The 8,375-nt window shown below is 44.6% G+C and overlaps 1 pseudogene; it reads left to right on the top strand.

Annotated features, from left to right (window-relative positions):
• Positions 1-8,031: 8,031 nt before the first annotated feature.
• LOC126237967 (5S ribosomal RNA) lies at positions 8,032-8,149 on the top strand (annotated as a pseudogene).
• The last annotated feature ends 226 nt before the right edge of the window (positions 8,150-8,375 follow it).

Raw genomic sequence — 8,375 nt, 5'->3', positions numbered from 1 at the left:
GTTGGCGGAAGGAGTGTGGATGTCTTCGGCTGCGAATGCTGCTGATTTTTATTTAAACTTTAAGCGGTGGAGTGTTTGGGACCCGAGACCCTGTACCTTCTGATAAAAAAACCAAAGGCGCTACCCCCTTTTCTTAATCTTATTTTGTTCGTTATTGTTCGTTGTACACTCCTGGAAATGGAAAAAAGAACACATTGACACCGGTGTGTCAGACCCACCATACTTGCTCCGGACACTGCGAGAGGGCTGTACAAGCAATGATCACACGCACTGCAATGCGGACACACCAGGAACCGCGGTGTTGGCCGTCGAATGGCGCTAGCTGCGCAGCATTTGTGCACCGCCGCCGTCAGTGTCAGCCAGTTTGCCGTGGCATACGGAGCTCCATCGCAGTCTTTAACACTGGTAGCATGCCGCGACAGCGTGGACGTGAACCGTATGTGCAGTTGACGGACTTTGAGCGAGGGCGTATAGTGGGCATGCAGGAGGCCGGGTGGACGTACCGCCGAATTGCTCAACACGTGGGGCGTGAGGTCTCCACAGTACATCGATATTGTCGCCAGTGGTCGGCGGAAGGTGCACGTGCCCGTCGACCTGGGACCGGACCGCAGCGACGCACGGATGCACGCCAAGACCGTAGGATCCTACGCAGTGCCGTAGGCGACCGCACCGCCACTTCCCAGCAAATTAGGGACACTGTTGCTCCTGGGGTATCGGCGAGGACCATTCGCAACCGTCTCCATGAAGCTGGGCTACGGTCCCGCACACCTTTAGGCCGTCTTCCGCTCACGCCCCAACATCGTGCAGCCCGCCTCCAGTGGTGTCGCGACAGGCGTGAATGGAGGGACGAATGGAGACGTGTCGTCTTCAGCGATGAGAGTCGCTTCTGCCTTGGTGCCAATGATGGTCGTATGCGTTTTTGGCGCCGTGCAGGTGAGCGCCACAATCAGGACTGCATACGACCGAGGCACACAGGGCCAACACCCGGCATCATGGTGTGGGGAGCGATCTCCTACACTGGCCGTACACCACTGGTGATCGTCGAGGGGACACTGAATAGTGCACGGTACATCCAAACCGTCATCGAACCCATCGTTCTACTATTCCTAGACCGGCAAGGGAACTTGCTGTTCCAACAGGACAATGCACGTCCGCATGTATCCCGTGCCACCCAACGTGCTCTAGAAGGTGTAAGTCAACTACCCTGGCCAGCAAGATCTCCGGATCTGTCCCCCATTGAGCATGTTTGGGACTGGATGAAGCGTCGTCTCACGCGGTCTGCACGTCCAGCACGAACGCTGGTCCAACTGAGGCGCCAGGTGGAAATGGCATGGCAAGCCGTTCCACAGGACTACATCCAGCATCTCTACGATCGTCTCCATGGGAGAATAGCAGCCTGCATTGCTGCGAAAGGTGGATATACACTGTACTAGTGCCGCCATTGTGCATGCTCTGTTGCCTGTGTCTATGTGCCTGTGGTTCTGTCAGTGTGATCATGTGATGTATCTGACCCCAGGAATGTGTCAATAAAGTTTCCCCTTCCTGGGACAACGAATTCACGGTGTTCTTATTTCAATTTCCAGGAGTGTATTTGTTCAGGGCGGTCGTCTCATGACATCCGTTGAATTTCACCGTTGTTCCATGTATTCAGTTTTGTTATTACAGATGGTAGAGAGATCATGGCATCTTTTAATTACAGGCCGTGTGTCCTGTGGACACTCATTTAGTAGCTTTCACGCAGTGGTTTCCATAGCCTTCGGCATCCTCATGCAGTTCATCATTGCTCATTCTTCCACCTTTTGGGAGCAGTTTCCCACTCGAAGGGCAAGAGAATGTTCTGAACATCTGTTCGCGATTTTCCGCTCTTTGACAAGGGCAATGGCAGAACGAGGGTGACTTTTTTTGCCAGAAGTCTTTGCAGCAATTGATAATGATTTTTATCCAACAACCAAAAACCTGGAGCATTTTCTGTTTACTGACACATGTTCTTGTGACACAGCAATTGCTGTAATCACTTTATTTGTTTTGTAGAACTGAATATAGCCCCTTGGCTCAAAATTTAAGAAGTTTCCATTGTCAATAAACCACTAAATAATACTTTGAAAAATATATTGAACAATCTCTTCTGTGACTTTCTCTCTAAGTGGATATACTATAAAACTAGCATAGTCTGCAAAAAGTATTAATTGCACTTGTTGAGATTAAGGTCATTCACGCATATGAGGAATAAAAATGGACCCAAAACTGAACCCAGTCGGAATCTCTTTAAGTTTTCTCCCTAAAAAGATTTCTGACAAAAATTTTCTGCCATTCCAATGTTGTTTGTATTATTCAGAACTTTTGCATTTTGTTTGTTAAATATAATTCAGACCAGTTGTGTGTGAAGCCGTCAGGTCCATAAATATCGAGTTTTTCTAAGAGTGTAACATGATCTACACAATCAACTGCGTAGTATACTGCTGCCTTTAAGAGCTGTGTGTTGACAGATGGTTGATAAGGAAAGTGATTCTTTACATGCGCTTTAGATTGGAGTGAGGCGGAAATCTGGGTTGGGGTTGGGTTGTTTTGGGGAAGGAGACCAGACAGCGAGGTCATCGGTCTCATCGGATTAGGGAAGGATGGGGAAGGAAGTCGACCGTGCCCTTTCAAAGGAACCATCCCGGCATTTGCCAGGAGCGATTTAGGGAAATCACGGAAAACCTAAATCAGGATGGCCGGACGCGGGATTGAACCGTCGTCCTCCAGAATGCGAGACCAGTGTCTAAACGGCAATCTGTGTATTGGTCAAAATTAGTCATCTTGACAGATACACAGAACGTGAAAATCGTTATTTGAAATACAGATCTGTTACTTATGTCATGTGCAGTGGCAAGTCAATGTGTAATTATTACCTTTTATTACGTTAAAGTCAATCAATTCAACGTATCAAAAGTTTTACAAAATCTATTTCTAGAAGATCCTAAATTCATGCACGTCCTTCAGATTCATTGGGAAGACAATTTTTTCTATTATTTTCATATTTTTCTGTACTCGTGTTTTGTCTTTTGTATTCCATTAAAGCTCTTTGAATGCTGAAGATTTCCTCTAATTTTACTGGTAATTTATACAATTAACAGTTTTCTTCGTTGCAGATCGCATCACCTTCTTAATTTGTTGAAGATTCATAGGAGTAGTTTAAGCTACATAATATACACTATAAGCTATTTGCAGACATAACTTCGAAAGCCTTATCGCCTTCAGTACAGTTTTTGCAGGTGTGCCTCCACATTTTAAAAGTGCTTGAACAGAAGACGACTTGGCAACCAAGAAGCTGCAAAGCGACTTTCTCGACGACTTCTGATAGACTAAATCAAGTGATAGTGGCTTGCTTCAGCGAGTTTGTTTCGCCATCTATAACGAAGGGTCATGTAGTGTACAAAACTTTTCAAAACGTATTGGATGGTGGCAATTACACAGGTTCAATAGGTGTAATTGAGGGATTAGGATCTTTATTACGCTAAAAAAAAAGGAAAAAATAATATTCTGTAACATCAGCCACTCAGTTCCAAAATAAATTTTCCCGTTTTTTCTAAGTGTAATGTGAGCACAAAGATACGGATACAGGGAAAAAGAGGCAGAAAAACACGCACGCTGAAATAATATTAAAGTATTTTACAAACTCTAGCAGCATCAGAAAATGGTAATAAATGCTCGCAAATCATTTCAAAAAACCTAATTGTTAAAGTAACTTTACTTTTTAATTCCCTATAACATGATTTATGATAGTTGCGTTAAGCTATTCCTCATAACTTCTCAGATCACAAGTAAGTAACGTAATTGGGTAGGCTTCCGCGGCCAGAATCACTTAACATAAAGGTATTCTGAGTATGGTACCGTGTCTTAACGCCAAGAGCTACACTGATCAGCTGGAACATCATTGTCACTGACCTACTATCGACATAAACCTGTCCACGCGATAGCAGCTTCACCTGGTGTGCTAGACAGAAGCAAGCGCGGTGCATGTATTGCCAGTGAGCGAGCTGTCCGTGTGCAGAATGGCGGAGGCGCGTGACACTTTGACCGAGGGCAGATTACAATAACGGAAACTGCACGACCTACTGGGTGTTCGATGAGCGCGACAAGTAGCGAAACCACGGCGAAACAACTTCCAGACGTCGTGAGGCTGGCGACCACCCCTCACTACAGATGTCGGCCGTTGTAGGCTGGGAACTTTGGTAAAAAAGGACGGGCAGCGGACTGCGGCGGAACTAACATCAGACGTTAACCTGCTGGGCAGAGTACAAGTGTGTCTGGACACGCAGCGCAACGAACACTCGTAACGATGGGCCTTCGCAGCCGACGACTCATGCATGTGCCAATGTTAGCAGTTAGGAGTAATCCAGGATGTTGAGGATGCAACAGGCAATGACAGTGATCCTTTGTGAGACATATCTGTTAAACGGGACGTGTACAGGAACAGAGTGAGTCAAGTGAGGATAAAGATACAAATGTGTGTAGATAGTGACTGTCGGGATACCTTCTGAAAGGAAGTAAATTGACATTATTGCACAGGATATTGTCTATGTAACTGCTGAGTCAGGAAAATGTCTACACCAAATTCTGTGAGAGGTTCTCACTCTCGAAACGCGAGAGCGGAACGAAAACAAAATCGGAACGCAGGGCAGAAATACATAACGGTCAAAGGGAAAGAAATTAAAGCTAGGGGTCCTAAACCTCTGAAAATATACCGTTTTAAATGTGGAGAAAAATTCGAGAAAATGATTGATGATCAGAACACTGTTGGGACACAAATTTTTAATGAAAATAGGGTCTTGGAGATCGAGAGAAAAGAGTAAGCTATATGGTCCACCTCACTAACTCGAAAGCACCTGCAACACCACCGAAAAGGACCCAGGAACCCGACAAAGAAAAATGCCGTATGGTTACTCACTCGATTCATTTCCTACTAAAACAAGAACGATTCCGTGTTTGCAGAAAATGTCCATGAATACCCTGAACGGTTTCCAAATGTTCATTACACTTGCAATTACCAATGGACAGACGAATGTGTGCGAAAATTGTTAATTGGTGAGAACAGGGGAAATACACCACCTGATAAGAAACTCCCTCCTCAGAAACTAAAAGAATTAAAGAGATCGCATTTCATCACTTCCTCATTGTAAATCGCACCACACACGTAGAGAAAGTAATAGAGTTTATCTACCATCTTATCTGAATTTGCGATACATGTATAAGCTGTACTGTGATGTAAAGACTAGGCCAGTTTGCAGTGGAATATACAATAGAGAGTTCCATAAGATGAACCTCACATTTAAAGAGCCTAAAGCGGATAAGTGTCACAAATGTGACATGCTGGAGAGAAATTAGCATCAATGAAAGACGGTTCGATGCAGGAAACTGACGCCGAATTGGCTGCTCATCATGCTGAGGCAGACAATGCATACCTTCACATGGACGAAGACAAGAAACCTTCCAGCTCAGATAGTTCGATGCTATTTTACACTTTCGACTTACAACAGTGTCGCCGAACCAGTTTTCGAATACTTCAGTTGCTTTTTATAAACGACCACTGTGGACATAAAATTTGACCATGCATGAAACCAGTACGGGCACCGTAACTTGCTACATGTGGTATGAAGCAGAGCGTACTAGTGGTGTGAATCAGATTGCAATGTGTGTTTTCAAGGAACTGATGTCAATTCCTTCAGACTGGAAGGACAAAATCTGTCAGGCGGGTGCAGTGTTCTTGTTCGCAGAGCAGCAGAATCCTAATCTGTGTATAGTTGGTCAGAAATTAATGGTTAATGGCCACATTTACATAGAATGTGACATCCACCATGGGCTGATCGAAAAACGAAAGAAGAAGCTGCAAGTACCAGTGGTTCATTCGCATGACTGGAATCATCTGGTGCTCTCAGTTCTCAAGAAAAGGAAATTTTGCAGTTATAGAACTCTCACATAATGTCGTCTTCGCGTTTGCTGGTGTTCTGAGAGATACAGTACTATTTCGAAAGAAAGATACACAAAGAAATCAATTTAAGTGGCAGGACGTTAAACGACTTTATTTTAGGAAAGAGTATCGTACAGTGTTTTTCAAAACGAGTCTCAATGAAGAAGAGCCGCTTCAATCAATAAGCTTCAATTATAGAGCTCCTTGACCGCAGCTTGGAAAATGTTATCATAGCACACTACCAATTAAAAAAAAAAAAAGAAAAGAGAAGTATTGGATCTCTTTTCACTAGTTCCACCCACATTCTTTACCTTTTACAAGAGCCTCAAAACAAGTGAAGTTGAGGACAACTACGCTGACATAGAAGAATTCACGGTCACTGGCTTGGTGATGCTATCCTGCCAGTCATTTAGCTGTAGATTCTGTGAAGACATTATTCTAAGCTAGAAAATTGCTTCTTTTGGTTCTTCTTATTTTAATCACTTAATTTTTAAGAACTTACTTTTCAGAAAATGAAAGTTTGTTATTTGTTCACATGTAATGGATGACAACGCATATTACATTGTAAATTTTACTTTGTACGAAAATGACGCTGTACATTTTCAAAAAATAATGTCATTTCAAATCTGCGATTTATAATGACACTTACATTGTCTTAAGATAGTTCTAATGAGATAAAAGAGAAGACCTAATTGCAGTATGGCACATGTATCGAATTTTATCGATTTTCGGACACCACTATCGAAACATGGGACTTAGGGAAAGGCAGGATTCGGTGTGGATGGGGCGTTTCTCCGTTACGGTTGGTTGCTCAGTTTTTTTAAAAATCACATACATTTTATTTGGAACCAATTGCAAATGAGGTTGACAATAAGGAACAATTATCAAATTTGACTGTCAAGACACAATGTCTAATAAAAAAATTCTTAAGCAAGTTGCACTCACAGCTGAAGGCCTTATTGACCAGAAATTGAAATTATTTTCCGTCTGAAGGCCCCAATAGTAATAACTCAAAATTAAAATAAAAAAAAATCATCACAATCTGATCAAACCCTGAGAGAAATTGGTCTCAGACAGTGCTCCAAGGATCGGACTTGAAAAGTCGCTCAACTTCGTAACCGATGAGACAGGCAGTCGGGAGTTGTATTCATTTAACAGTTTAAACGCAGACCAACACTCTAGTAAAATCTACCTAACGCCTGGTAACTAACACAACGATGGAATAACCCAGGCAAGGCGGAACTGGCGGACAGCACTGAATCTTCAGAATCCGGTGTTTACAACATCCGAAGCAGAACGAACCACTACGACCAAGTTAGTCCAAAAGAACAAAATATCCGAACCGCAGTCAAGGAGGCTGTCGAATTACATGCCTTACCGGACAGCAATGGCAAGGCGAGGAAAAGTACGCTGCCGCGAACATACACTAACCTCCAGGTCAGGTAACTGGGGCGTTAGCGGCCACTAGGCAGAGAAATGCAGCTGGTTGAACTTCATCAGTAAACACAGGGAAATCAGTGATTGATAATAAGTGGAGGACAGCTAATTAATTTTGCCAGCTTCAAACACTCCACTCATTGCTCGTCATCTTAGCGACCGTGGAAGCAGCAATGCGTGAACAAACGGCGTGATCTCAAAATAGTAGAAGTCTCACTACTGGGCTAATGTTCACACAACTCAAACGTCCTGGGTCCGGTGGACAACGACGTTGTGGCCCTCGCAACTACAGCCGCTCAATCCTGCATGCTGCCAGCAGCCCCAGCATGTCCGCGTGACGCCGGACCTCACTGTTACTCCGTCCCAACAGAACTCCCGACACACCCGACCTGGAGGACACTAAATGTCCTTCCAAAGATAGTACCACGGTACTAGATAACCGCTGCTGCTGCCACTCGCAGACAGACAACACTAGCAAATGTAGTGCCGCCAGTAAACACAAGAGGAAATCGAGACGCCACTATCCCTGTTATACGATGCCAACCTGCCAACGGCACCAACTCGAGCCGCAACACGGCTCAGCTATATAAACAGCTTTACACTTATTTATTTGTGAAAATATTACACTAGCTAAGTAGCACTGTGGCAACAGCCTTGTCGCAGTGGATACACCGGTTCCCGTGAGATCACCGAAGTTAAGCGCTGTCGGGCGTGGCCGGCACTTGGATGGATGACCATCCAGGCCTCCATGCGCTGTTGCCATTTTTCGGGGTGCACTCAGCAACCTGATGCCAATTGAGGAGCTACTCGACCGAATAGTAGCGGCTCCGGTCAAAGAAAACAATCATAACGACCGGGAAAGCGGTGTGCTGCCCACACGCCCCTACTATCCGCATTCTCACCTGAGGATGACACGGCGGGCGGATGGTCCCGATGGGCCACTTGTGGCCTGAAGACGGAGTGCTTAAGTAACACTGTGGTGTCAAGT

Source organism: Schistocerca nitens, chromosome 2 (genome assembly GCF_023898315.1).
Source record: "Schistocerca nitens isolate TAMUIC-IGC-003100 chromosome 2, iqSchNite1.1, whole genome shotgun sequence".
NCBI classification, from domain to species: domain Eukaryota; kingdom Metazoa; phylum Arthropoda; class Insecta; order Orthoptera; family Acrididae; genus Schistocerca; species Schistocerca nitens.
Note: the sequence above shows the minus strand (reverse complement) of the source record. Positions and strands in the feature narration are given on the sequence as shown.